We start from the raw sequence: 14,825 nt of genomic DNA, 5'->3' as shown, positions 1-14,825 counted from the left end.
TATATTTCAACCTGGCCTCTTTCAGCAATTTCGGGTTCCTTGGTACGCCAGTTAGCCCCTATAAGCAATTCGACATGCTCAAGTAGTCAGCTTGATCACAATCGCAATAGGTGATCGACCTGACAAAAGATCGTCTCACTTAGCTTAAAGCGCCTAAATATTAGCTCATCGCAGAGACACCGACATACTGGTTCATAAACAGCAGAACACCGGCATACTGGTTCATAAACAGCAGAGGCACCGACATAATGGTTCACAAGCAGCAAAAGCGCCGACGTACTGGCATAGCAGAAGCAAAGTTCAAGCGAGCTTTAAAGATCGACAAGAGTTGGTCTTAAAAAGTTTTCTTCGAAATATTATCGCAATAAACATTCAAGCTCTTTTGTTCAGAGACGCGTGGACAATCCTTTCAAGCTCGTTTGTTCAGAGACGCGTGGACAATCCTTTCAAGCTCTTTTGTTCAGAGACGCATGGACAATCCTTTCAAGCTCTATTGTTCAGAGACGCGTGGACATATTAAAAAAGAAAGCTCTTTGTTCAGAGGCGCATGAACATACCCAAAAAAAAGAAGCTCTTTGTTCAGAGACGAGTGAACATCGAAACAGCAAGATGGCGTTCCCTAGATTGTGGAGAGTTGTCACAAACAACTGAAGGTAGTTTCAAGCAAAGTTGTCTTCGATCGTGTTCCCTAAGACGTGGAGGATGGTCATAAAGCGGAAGATGATCGTTTCAAGCGAAGCAATCTTCGATAGTGTTCCCTGCGGAAGATTATCAAGGCGGAAATTGGAGGCAATTGCAAGCGTAGCAGTCTTCAAGCAGGATGGCATTCTCTGACTTGCAAGAGGTTATCAAAACAGTAAAGCAGCAGCAAATCGATTACCTTCAGAGACGTGTGCTCGACTATACAAGATACGCGTTTCTTAACTCTTTTATTTGTTTAACTAACGCTAGTTTGCTGGTATCGGCGTTACAAGAATGATTTAGAATCGCAGAACGTTCTGAATCATTCTCCGTCCCTATCGATACTTTGACTTTTGTTTTCGAAACTTGCGTTTCTCCAAACTCAGTCAAAGTGGGGGCTTCTGTAGACACCCATTTGTGTCTCCCCAAAACCAAACCCAGTGATGAGTACCTTTCATGTCGAATCATGATCGAATGAAGTGAAAGCGTGGAAAATTTAGTGTTGCGAAAAGTTTTAATTTCTTTTCTCTTCTTTCTGTTTTTGAAAACCTGTTTTAAGAAAACAACCAATCCAGTTTGGTTGGTCCATGATATGGGTCCAATAATAGTGTAGTTGGATAGGGCTTGAAAAGAGCTTTCGAACGAATATTATAAGCCCAATTCCGATGAATATTGAGGAAGTTATGACCAATTTACTAAACTGGGCCCAGTTTGAGCCTTAAATGCGGCCCAATGATCTAGAGGAGGGCCCAATATGGATTTATCATTCCTAATGCAATTAGGAATGGTTTTAGTCTTCTAGATTCTTCTAGAAGATTCTTTTCATTCCTAATTCAATTAGCATTGATAAATTGACTTTTGTTGACTTTTTAGAGTTTTAATCAGAATAAAAGAACGTTTTTGAGGAAAATACGATTTTATCCTCCTGTACGGCAATTTCTATCTGATTTTTAAAAAACGCGTCGATTTTTTAGCCAGTGCCAAACGCCAGCTGTAGCGCCTGACGCTAAGCTTGGCGCCTGGTGCTAGCCTTAGCGCCTAGCGCTAAGGTCAGCGTTTGGCGCTAATCTTGTTTTTTCGCGTCAGAACTCTGTTTTTGACGTTTTATCTTTTTGGCTGATTTTCTCTATAAATAGTCTCCTAAAAACTCCGTTTTCATTCACCAACTCTCATCAAGATTCTCTTGATTACTCTCTCTCTCTCTCTCTCATTTTTCTAAACTAGCCTTCTCTCAAATACAAAATTCCACATTCATTAGATTTAGAAACACCTAGCCAAGTTCGAAGTTGCCTTCGCCCTAGACGTGAAAGGTTTAATTTCTGAGGGTTTTGTCCCAAATCTCTCTTTTAATTATTTAATTTAATTGTTTATCATTTTCCTTGAAGTTACTAACGCGTGTATTTTGTTATTAGAAAGAGGTATGAGGCATCCAAGTAAGTGCTTTAATTGATTTATTGATATTATGATGTAGAAATCATGTCTAGGGTAACTTTAATATTAAGTATGATTAAAAGTATGATGCTTCCTATGTTCTTCCTAATATATATTCATACTAGTATCATGTTAGGGCTAAAGCTTTGATTTTTAATGTTTAGTGACATGCTAGGGTTTGTTATTAATCTTGTTAGTATCATGCCTAGGATTTTGCTATTATTTTGCTTTAACATGATTATGTTAATTATGATTAATTTTATTATTTTAATTATGATTATAATTGTTATTATGATTATGATTGTTATTATGTTGCTTGATATTTACTGTTATTGCTTGATCACGCCTTTTTTGCATGTTTAAAGGGAATTGCTACTTGTAATCACGCTTCATAAGATAATTAATAATCTTGTTTAGGGTTAATATGATTACAATTCAAGTGATCGCCAATAATACATTTATTTGTGCATTAATATTCAACCAACATAAATAAACAGGTTTAGGGTAAACCTATTGATTGCATGTTAGTCAGAAAGCGCACATGAATTCGATCAGAATAAAGTAGAGGCCTATTATTAGGGCAGGTTCAATCTATTTTAGGTTGGATTTGTACCTTCATCCCCGAACTACCAGTCATGGTTCCAGACCTATTGGAGTTGACAATCTCTTGGATCGTTAAGGGGTGTAACCTTCACCTCGTGAACGGTTTACAAGTTCCTAAAAACAACTTGTTGGCGACTCTTTTGCTCTATCTCCTTTCCCTTTGGACGCCACCGTACTTTAGTGTATGATCACAGTGTGGTACAAGCTAGGGGTTAACGCTTGAAATATTCCCTACAGATACCAACCTCCAAAATTTCAACTCTTTGATGGAAAGGGTAACCCAAAACAACATGTTGCACACTTCATAGAGATGTGCAGCAATGGTGGTACCAAGGGTGACTTGCTTGTTAAACAATTCGTTCGTTCTCTTAAGGAAACCGCTATTGACTGGTACAACAACTTAGAGGCTGAGTCTATTGACAGTTGGGATCAAATGGAAATGGAATTTTTGGGGCGATTCTTCAGCACTGAGCGTGTTGTTAGCATGACTGAGCTAACTCAAACTACGCAGTGGGATGAAGAGCCAGTCATTGATTACATCAACCGCTGGCGCGCTCTAAGTTTGGAATGTAAGGATCGACTCACTGAAACTTCTGCCATAGAAATGTGCATTAATGGGATGAGTTGGGAACTACATTACATCCTAAAGGGTATCAAACCAAGATATTTTCAAGAGTTGGCGACGAGAGTTCATGACATGGAACTCTCGATCACCTACAACAGGAAGAAAAAGGGGCTTGCTTCAGAAGCCAGGAAAGAAAAAAAGGAGTATTATAAAAATGACAAGTCCTCCAAAAGTTCAACTAAGGAGACATTATCTGTGACTACTTCTTCTGCACCCATCAAAATTTCAGGGAAAAAGAAAGAAGAAAGTAAGGGTTCATCTTCGAGATTTGTCAAGAAAGATAAACCCACTTTGAAAGAGCTTCAAGCTAAGAAGTACTCTTTCCGAGACTCTGACTTGTCTGGCATGTTAGACAAATTGTTGGAAAACAAAACCATCGAGTTGACTGAGTCAAAGTGCCCTGAGCTGATGAACAAGACATCCGACCCCAATTATTGTCCGTATCATAGGTTGATTAGTCATCCTATTGAAAAGTGTATAACACTTAAGGAGAAAATTATGCAATTGGCAAAGGATGGGACAATCGAGCTAGATATCGACGAGCCAGTGACATCAAATCATGCCTCGGTAGCTACTGAACCATCATTTCAGGCTCAAACTTTGCAATTTGGAAGTTTGGAGCCTGTGATCATACTTGTTGAGAGTCAATCTATTCAACACGAAGTCTTATCTGAACACCAAACACATGTTAACTCCCGAGATGAAGATGATGACGAAGGGTGGACATTGGTGACTAGGAGAAGGCCAAGGAAACAAGTGCATAATCCTAAACCTCAACCTTTTCATCGCAAAAGAAAGCAACAAAAGAAAAGGAAATCCTAGCATTCAAAGGGTAAAAAGAAAGCAAAAAAAGCCAGCAAGCAAAAGGTCCTCCTTATTGATTTGCTTGAGCAAGAGTCGTTGTCTCCTGTAACTTTGGAGGAATATTTCCTGGAAGACTACTTTACTGTGGTTACGGCGAATATGGTTTCCTTTGTGAAAAGTGAGGAGGAACAAGTTGATGATGATACATCAACAAAATCAGTTGTACAACAATCCGAGGTGATAGTAAATCCAAAAATATCTACTGTCTTGGATGCTCTTCCTTCACGCATGGGATGGAGGCAAATTTTTCATTTGCCTAAAGAAATGTGTCAACAGTTATCTCTTGCACTTCAACACCCAGAGTTGTATGCCGATAAGGTGAAAAATGCTGGAGAACCTGCGAAAGATGCCACAAAATGTGTGTCGTGTAACGCAGCCTTGGCGTTCATAGATGATGATTTGTTGATGGGGTCAAAACCCCACAATAGACCCTTGTTTGTGTCAGGGTACATCCGTGAACAAAAAGTGAGTCGCATTTTAGTTGATGGTGGATCTGCTGTCAACATCATGCCAAAATCCACTATGATAGAATTAGGAATCAAGATGGATGAACTCTCTAGCAGTCGCATAGTGATCCAAGGATTTAACCTTGACAGTCAACGTGTAATAGGCATAATACGCCTAGAACTCACAATGGGAGAGTTAACGTCATCAACTCTCTTTCATGTGATTGACACAAAGACATCATACAAAATGTTGCTACGACGCCCTTGGTTGCATGAGAATGGTGTGGTAGCATCGACCCTCCATCAATGTCTTACGTACTATCGTGGAGGCAAAAAGAAGATAAATGGGGATGTCAAACCCTTTAGCAAAGCAGATTCTTACTTTGATGACGCCAAGTTTTTTGAAGAAGAAGAAGCGTCAAGTGAGATACTACCTTCCCAAGTCGTTTCAACAGGAAAAAGAGAAGTTAAGGAGAGCATTGCTTTGGTTTCAAATGACAAAAAGACATCTCCTGTTGAGGAAAATCTCAAAAAAAAAGGTAGAAGTGGACGAAAAGAGTGTCTCTCAGCTCGTCATAAAAGAAAAGCCAAAGTTGTCAACTCCTATTTTGCGATACATCCCAAAATCACGTCGCAAGGAGGGAGAATCACCTTTTGTGTGTCGAGAGGTTAACCTTGATGCTAAGGTAGCAAAGGCAATTGATGACACTACTCTCCAAAACTTGAAGAGTAAAACAACTGTACCATTGGGTAAAGGCGTGCAAAGCCCAATTTCTAAGTTATCAACAGAGTCATCTAAGGCAAAAGAGCTTAATAAAGCAAAGTTCGGCCAAAATGCATACAAGTTATTGGCAAAGGCAGGATATGACTTTGAAAACCCAACACCTATGGGTAAGGTCATAGACATTAAACCCAACGGACTTAATGATACTCAGAAGAAACTGCTTGACTATGGCTCTAGTTATCAAGAATCCAAGGCAGGTCTAGGGTTTCAGCGCCCCAAACCAATCAAAATTGGTGTATGGCGCAAAGTAGACGCTTCTTCCTCACAACACATTACTGCCGAAAAACTCAAGGAAAGTGAAGGTGAGAAAGATGTTCCCACACCAAGAATTTCTGTATTTGATCGACTTCAACCATCTACTATGAGGAACATGTCTCAGTGTTCGATAGGCTTGGAGAATGTGACCATAGGGTGAAAGAAACTTCAAGTTCGCAACCTTTAAGACAAAAATTATTTGTCTTTAACCGCGTAGGCATGACAAATGCCTCTAGCAAAGAACAAAGACAGTCACCTTTTAGTTGCATAAAGAAAAGGGAAGACAATGTCATGAAAAATGATGAGTCGAAAAGTGTTGTTCCCTCTCGCATGAAAAGAAAGCAAGACATAGATATCATTGAGAAACAACCTTTAAAGGCAAGAGTTCGCACTGTGGTTTTCACTAACCAAAATGAGTCGTCAGACCATGATATAAAGGAACATAAGGAGATTGTTTCCACGAACCATGTGATGGCTGAAGAGGTGCCAAATCCCGACGAGGAAATAGAAACTGATGAAGCTCCCAAGACACTTGAAGATGGGGAGCAAGCAACAGTAGATGAGTTAAAAGAGTTAAACCTTGGCACTCTTGAAGACCGACGCCCTATATACATTAGTGCTCTTCTTACCCAAGCGGAAGAACAAGAGTACATCAAATTACATACTCTCTGAGTACAAAGATGTCTTTGCATGGAGTTACAAAGAAATGTCAGGTCTTAACCCGAAAGTCGTCGTCCATCGATTACCAACTAAAAAAGGTGTGAGTCTAAAGAAGCAATCACAAAGGCGATTCAGGCCAGAGTTGATCCCGGAAATTGAATCTGAGGTAAACAAACTCATCGATGCAGGGTTCATTCGTGAAGTCAAATACCCTACATGGATAGCAAACATTGTCCCTGTGAGGAAGAAAAATGGGCAACTGCGAGTTTGTGTGGACTTCCGCGATTTGAATGAAGCATGTCCCAAGGATGACTTCCTACTTTAAGTCACAGAAATCATGATCTATGCCACTACTAGACATGAAGCATTGTCATTCATGGATTGCACAGCTGGATACAATCAAATTCACATGGCGTTTGAAGATCAAGAAGCCACGACATTTCGCACCCCAAAAGGGATATTTTGCTACAAAGTTATGCCGTTCGGTTTAAAAAATGTTGGGGCCACGTATCAACGTGCAATGCAAAAGATCTTCGAAGATAAGATGCACAAAATTGTGGAGTGCTACGTGGACGATATAGTGGTTAAGTCTAAAACGAGGGAGGATCACCTAGGTGACCTTTGCAAAATCTTTGAAAGACTACACAAATGTCAATTGAAAATGAATCCTCTCAAATGTGCGTTCGGTGTTACCTCAGGAAAAATTTTAGGTTTTATCGTTAAACATAGGGGAATTGAAATTGACCAAACCAAAATTAAGGCAATTCAAGAAATGCTTGTACCACGAAATCTCAAAGAACTTCGCGGTCTCCAAGGGCGCCTTGCATATATTCGGAGGTTCATCTCCAATCTTGCAAGCAGATGTCAACCATTTAGTCATCTCATGAAAAAGGATGCTCCATTCAAATGGGATGAGTCATGTCAAAAAGCGTTCGACAATATAAAGAAGTATTTGTCCTCTCCGCCGGTTTTGGGGGCACCAGTTAAAGGAAAACCACTAATCCTTTACATAACTGCTCAAGAAAGATCATTGGGGGCAATGTGTGCTCAAAAAATTGAAGATCGCAAGGATATAGCTCTTTATTACTTGATTCGAACGTTGGTTGGTGCTGAGCTGAATTATTCACCAATTGAAAAAATTTGTCTTGCGTTAATTTTTGCCATTCAAAAGTTGAAGCATTACATGCAAGCTCATACAGTCCATGTCGTCTTAAAAGCCGACCCAATCAAGTACATCCTCTTAAGACCAGTGTTGTCAGGAAGACTAGCTAAATGGGTTGTACACAACAAACAGTACGATATAATGTTCGTACCACAAAAGTCTGTCAAAGGACAAGCCATCGCTGATTTCTTTGCCGACCATCCAGTACCACCTGGATGGGAGATGTCCGTTGATTTGCCTGGAGAAGATGTGTTTAACATTGAAATACTACCACCATGGGAAATTTATTTTGACGGGGTTGCTCGTCAATACGGCGCAGGAGCATGGCTAGTCTTTGTGTCTCCAGAAAAGCATGTTTTACCTTACCCATTTGTGCTAACTCAGTTGTGCTCAAACAACGTGGCTGAGTACCAAGCTCTTATTATGGGTCTTTAAATGGCGGTTGAAATGGGAATTCAAGATCTTGATGTTTATGGAGATTCGCAACTCGTCATAAGTAAACTTTTATGCGAATATGAAGTCAAGAAAGAGGATTTAATTCCTTATCACAAACATGCATCAAGATTGCTCAACAAGTTTGACATTGTCAAGCTAAGCTATGTTCCAAGGAGTGTCAACAAAATGGCTGACGCGCTTGCTGGTCTCGCAGCCACTTTGGCACTGGGGGCAGAGGAAATCATGTCTGTGCCTATTTGCAATCGTTGGGTAGTTGCACCTGAAGAATATGAAGTTGAAGATGACGAGGTCGAGGAGGTTGACATGATCACTGTCTGCCAAATTGACAAAGAAGATTGGCGTCAACCAATCATCAACTATTTGGATCACCAAAAGCTGCCTAATGATTCACGACATCGAATAGAAATCCGCTGTCGAGCCTCTCATTTTATTCTCTTCAAAGGGACTCTTTATAGACGATCTTTTGACAAGCTATGGTCGAGATGTCTAGAAGATGAAGAGGCAGCCAAAACAATAGAGGAATTTCATTCAGGGATTTGTGGAGCTCATCAATCTGGTCCTAAGCTTCATGATCGTATCAAAAGAGGGGGGTATTATTGGCCCTCAATGGTTCAAGATTGCATGGAGTTTGTTAAAAAGTGTGAAGCATGTCAATTTCATGCAAACTTCATTCACCAACCTCCAGAACCACTACATCTAACTGTGACATCATGGCCATTCGAAGGATGGGGTCTTGACGTGGTTGGTCCGATCACACCAAAGTCATCTGGTGGTCACGCTTATATACTGGCTACCACTGATTACTTTTCTAAGTGGGCTGAAGCTATTCCCCTTCGTGAGGTGAAAAAAGAAAATGTTGTCGATTTCATTCGCACCCATATCATTTATAGGTATGGAATTCCTCAAAGAATTGTCACTGACAATGGAAAACCATTCGTCAACAACTTGATGGATAGCCTTTGCCAAAAGTTCAAGTTCACGCAACATAAGTCATCCATGTACAATGCTCCTGCAAATGGTCTAGCTGAAGCATTTAATAAAACGCTTTGTAATTTGCTAAGCAAGGTCGTTGCAAAGTCTAAGCGTGACTGGCATGAAAAGATAGGGGAAGCACTTTAAGCATATAGGACGACATACAAGAATGCAACACAATCTACCCCATATTCATTGGTGTATGATGTTGAGGTTTTCCTACCCTTAGAAGTTCAAATTCCATCACTAAGAATTGACATTCAAGAGGATTTAACTAGTGATGAAAATGACAAGCTTCGATTGGCTGAGCTTGAAGCACTTGATGAGAAAAGATTACAAGCTCAACAGAAATTGCAATGCTATCAAGCTCGCATAACACGTGCATTCAACAAAAAGGTTCGACCTCGTTCTTTTCAAGTGGGAGACATGGTTCTTTTCAAGTGAGAAGGCCTATCATTACTTCGCGCAAAACTAGAAATAAGTTCACATCAAAATGGGATGGTCCTTATGTGGTACGAGAAGTCTACACTAATGGAGCATACAAAATTGTTGATGTTGAGGGATTGCGCGTAGGTCCAATTAATGGCAAGTTTTTAAAGCGCTACTATTCATGAAGAGAAAGCTGTTTAAACTCCTAAGTAAGAGGATAAACGACTTAACAAAAAAAAAATGAAGCATTGTTTGAACTACGTTGGATTGATCTTGCAAGATAACCTGTTTATTTAGCAAGTATGTAGGCAGCTTGAAAAAAAAAATCAAGTGCAGCCACATAAAAAAAAAAAAAAAAAAATCCCTACTCCTGGCCCGCAAGAGTATAAACTGTGTACGGAGAAATAATAATGAAATAATTCCATATGATAGAATGAATAAAATAAAATGTCAAGAGCAAAATGAAAAAAAGTGTCAAAAAAAAATAGTGTTGTTCAACTGCTAAACCATAAAAAAAAGGGGGTAGTCTATTCTCAATCCATCCACTCAGAAGGTTTGAGCATTGACTGAAGCTCTTGAAGTTGAACTTTCTGTTGCCCCAATTGGACTATCTCATCAGCACTCTCAGAACAGGAGTTGCATGTAAATTGTCCAAAATCTGCTTCGCAACGTTCATTTGTTCTTCAATTTATGTGATATATCCTTTGCTAGCCACCAATTCATCTGTTAGACGATTCTTCTCTTCGCAAGCTTTCGTCAATTCAGCTTCAAGGTCTTCTACTCTTTTTGTGACTAAGGCATCTTGTTCCTTCAATTGCTCTTTCCTTTTCTGCTCATTAGCAAGGTTGGACTCCGCTTGCTTGAGAAACTCAGATTGAGCAAGTATGTCTCTTGTTACTTGTTCAGATCTTTGTCGTTTTGATGCAGCCTCCTCCAAAGCAAGGTAGGATTTGACTGAACAAACATAAGCCTCAACTTTACGCTTCAGCGGAGCCTGGTCACCCTTAAGGTTTTGTATACCTCGATACACCATAGACGCTTCTTCAAACCTTTTGGGTACCTCCGAATAAGGTGACGCTTGCAACATTGCCAAGTATTGAGCACCTATGTGTTTTATTGCATCAGCAAAAATAGAACTAGAGAAGGGGCCTGGTCGAAATGTGTTTGCAGACACAGTAGGAGTGCAAACACGTTGAGATGAAGCTGTACGGTCATCACCACTGACTGTCGAACCTCTAAAGCACTTGGAGGCAAGCTCAAGAGAATGAGGACCATCTACTGACTTTAGGCTTTGAGTAGGAGACTGTATTTCCCTCCTCGGTAAACTGGGAGAATTGTCACGAACTTTATTCGTGGCGATCCTTATTGCTTTCCCCTTGCCAGCTATTGGTCTCAGTGCAGGTAAAATAGCTTCAACCTCTAAGAAGTCAGCGGCGACACTCTCGAAGTCTTGGTCATCCTAAAAAAAAATCAATTCAAAAAAAACAAGTGTCGTATACTTACAAGTTGTATGTTAGTAGGAACAATAGGAAAATCTTGAAGATCGCCAAAGGAGTCCGCATCGTTTAAAGTGATGTCCTCTTCATCAACAACGTCTGATCGCCTCTTACTCCTACGTTTATGCTTGTAGTTGACGTCAGATTCTCCGTCACTAGAGCTTCCTCCTTGGCTGACATCTCTAGCCGTCATCGATTTAGAGTTGCCTTGTCTGGACAGAGGCTCATGACTCCTTTTACCACCAGCATTGGTCTTCGGTCGAGGAGCACTTGTGTCACCAACATGTTCCTGGCTCTTCCTAGACTTATTGGGATCAGTTTCAATACTTGCGCAAAGAACATCAACCTTGTCTCTAAGGTCATTAACTATCACTTTAGACCACCAAGACCGAAAAGGCCGAGGTACAAGGTCACGCCAATTCAGGGAAAGACAAGGAGTCAACACTCAGGATTGACAGCCACAAAACAAAATCAAGTCCCAATGCCGAAGAGCTTCATAATAGCCTACAGATTGACGATCATCTATGGCACGCGTAAGCATACCGGGAACATCTTGACAAAACCCAAATTGTCTACCAAATCGATGAGGATTGTAAGGCTCTATGAAAAATTTGTCACCGGAGCGTACAGGAATGTAGCTAGAGCGAAGGGAGATGAGGTAGCCAAAATGTGGAATATCAAGCTTCCCATCATCAAACAAAGCGATGTTCTTGTTCTTATTCGGCACGGTACACCCAACCCTCATTGTGGTCCCTTCATGTATCAGATCTCGTGCTTCTTTATCCTTAAAGCTTTGAACTTTGAGAACCCGAGAATACAGTCATTAAAGGGCCTGGGAGAGCTAAATCCAGATTGTGATGAGTTCCGAAATAGTATGCGAGCCAACTATACAAGTAATGGGCCGGGAAGAATGAGCCAGAATAAGAAGGTTTGGGAGACCTCGAAATGTTGTTCAGACCATGATAAATGCTTCCCAGTTCAGGAACTGCCAAGCTGAATGGTTTACCACAAGCCATCAAGGTTGTGATCTCAAACGTCGCGGGTCTTATTGATCTACTATCACATTGTGGAAGTACAAATACGCATAACCAACAAGACAAGAAAGTAGCAGTATAAGCTATTCCCCTTCTATTGTTGTCGGGAAGGCCTAAACGCTCAAACATGAATAATTCTTCATTTTTCCACGCTGTAGGTATGTCTGGTAACGTACCATCAGGGTCATGTGTAGAATATGGAGGAGTCGAGAGATATCTTGTCCTCTTTGGCGGTGCAGCATAGCGAATTTTCTTCTGGTACCAAAATCTAATCCATTCTTTGGCTAGAACCTCCTTCCTTGAGCCCGATTCTTTGAAAAGGCAATGATAAGAAACAAACAAATGCTCACAAGCCTTCGAAATGTACCGTTTGTTGTCCTCATTTGTTGCTGTTAGGGTTGCAAAATGAGGGACAGTCTCATCATAAATTTTCCCATAAATGGGTAAGCCACCAAGTCTGTGCAAATCCCACAGTGAAATGGACCACTCTCCTGCCATTGTATGGATTGTGTTTGTGGTAGGGCACCAACTCTCACAAAATGCTCGTAAAAGATGCGAATTTTTGTCATAGGAGTAAAGTGAGGCATAGACAGCATTGTAGATTGATGCAGATTTCAGATTTTCCCTCGAGCAACAGAGAACGTCCTCAGTCCACTCTCTATAGCCTAGATTGAAGCATGATTCACCATACATCTTTAGAACAACGGATCCCCATCTCACGGACCCTTCAATAATGGGACTCTGAAGGGTGTCTTGGAGCTTGTAAACCTTTGTGGTGTCGGAGACATTAGCAATCTCAACAGACATTTCACTGTGGAAATTTTGCTTACAAATACTTGTTTGCATGCCATTAGGCCGCTGCAACGATTGTCGAATTCGTAGACGCGTACCAGTCTTGGGGTTGTCACCCTCTTGGTCGACAAGAGAAAGATAGGATCGAGAACCTTCATTGAATTCCACTACGTGCACCTTGTCCATGATCATAGACTAAAAAAAAAACGTTAGAGTGTTTGGCATGGCACATGTATAATGAGTATGTCATGAAGGCAATCTCGTATTGGAATTTCGAGTAGGCCAGTCTTAAGATGTCAAGTTCATAACGATTGACATACATGACTTGACATCTCCGATGGGTTCATAACAAAAGGTCCTGACCCATCGCGACATGGGCGACTCAAATCTTCAAGTTATCAGACATGTCTTAAAGACGTCAAGATCATAACGACTGGCATACATGACTTGACGCCCCCGATGAGTTCATAACAAAGGGTCCTGACTCATCACGACAAGGGCGACTTCAAATCTTCAAGTTATCAGACCTGTCTTAAAGACGTCAAGATCATAACGACTGGCATACATGACTTGACGCCTCCGATGAGTTCATAACAAAGGGTCCTGACTCATCGCGACAAGGGCGACTTCAAATCTTCAAGTTATCCGGCCAGTCTTAAGATGTCAAGTTCATAACGATTAGCATACATGAATTGACATCCCCGATGGGTTCATAACAAAGGGTCCTGACTCATCGCGACATGGGCGACAACGTATGGCTACCTTGTAAATCTATCATATGCACAAACGCTATAAAGAACAAACACATATACATATACATATACACATACCAAAAAAAAAAAATTAAAATTAAAATTAAAAAAAATAAATTGTATGATATGTACGTGCAACACCATACAAATCATGAAATAAAGTAGCACAACATAAACATAAATCATTTGAGTACTATGAAGTATTGAATGAAAACTGCTGCACTAGGATAATCGGATCAAATTGCAACAGGTCGTCTAGTATTTAGTGGCAGAGTATAATTAGTATATCAAGAAGTCAAGATTGATGATCATAATATACAAAGTGGCGCATCACATTGTAATGATTGCTACTCGGATCTTCGGCAACGTCATAAACTCAATATACCAGATAAAGTTGCAATTAAAAAACCTAAAGCAAGCAAACTTACTGACGTGAGTGTGTTTGGTTTCTTGAAAATCCAATTAATGCAAAGTCAGAAAGCTCCAAATTGTTACCCTATATAGCTGCAAAATAATGGTGTATCATTCATGGTTGATCCGTATTGACGGGAGTTGATTAATTAAAACAAGAAAAGCAAAGTTAGGTATTAATTACCTATTATTATTGACGGTTGATGTGTTGTAACACACAAATTATCAACTCTGCTAATATCCACTATGGCAATCAAAATTGGGGATTTAACGAATACAAAATTGACTTCAATTAAAGGCTGCAAATTGACAAAGCAAAGAGATCAGATGGGAAATGTCTTAATATGATTAAGATTATAAAAAAAAAAAAAAAAAAAAAAAAAAAAAAAAAGAGAAATTATGTATTAATTACCTATTGTTGTTCACGAGGGTCTGCTGCAACAATACTCCAAATTATCGAATTCCTTTCGCAGCAACAATACTCCAGATTCAATTGATATTTAATTACGAGAATGTTAGTGAAGATTTCTTAAAGACTGCAATCAAATTCAAAAGTTGCAATAATTGAGTAATGATGAAATAATATTAGCATGAATTGACTCGGCAAAGGAAGTTCAAGTGAGGTGAGGTTTACCGTTGCGGCTGCAAGTTCAAGAAGAACAAATAACAGCGGATGCAGGGGAAATCGGTTATCTTGTTCATCAAAAGTATGTCCACCGTGATGAAGAAATATAAAGGGGTCGAATTCCTTATTTTTATAGGTTTCGGTTGACAATTATCTTATAGGATATCAAACCCAGTGCAACTAGGAGTCTAACCTTGGGGCTCAAGAATTCCCATAAACCAAACCTAGTACTTTAAAAAAAAAAAAAAAAGTACAAGTGACTTCCAAGTCAAATAAAAGGGTCGAGATTCGGGTTATAAAATAAATTAAACGGACCACGTTAGAAGACTTTTAAGTTATAAAATGGG

The sequence above is a fragment of the Chenopodium quinoa genome, unplaced genomic scaffold (assembly GCF_001683475.1).
Source record: "Chenopodium quinoa cultivar QQ74 unplaced genomic scaffold, ASM168347v1, whole genome shotgun sequence".
Classification (NCBI taxonomy): Eukaryota; Viridiplantae; Streptophyta; class Magnoliopsida; order Caryophyllales; family Amaranthaceae; genus Chenopodium; species Chenopodium quinoa.
The sequence above is the reverse complement of the archived record's forward strand: the minus strand, read 5'-3'. Positions refer to the sequence as shown.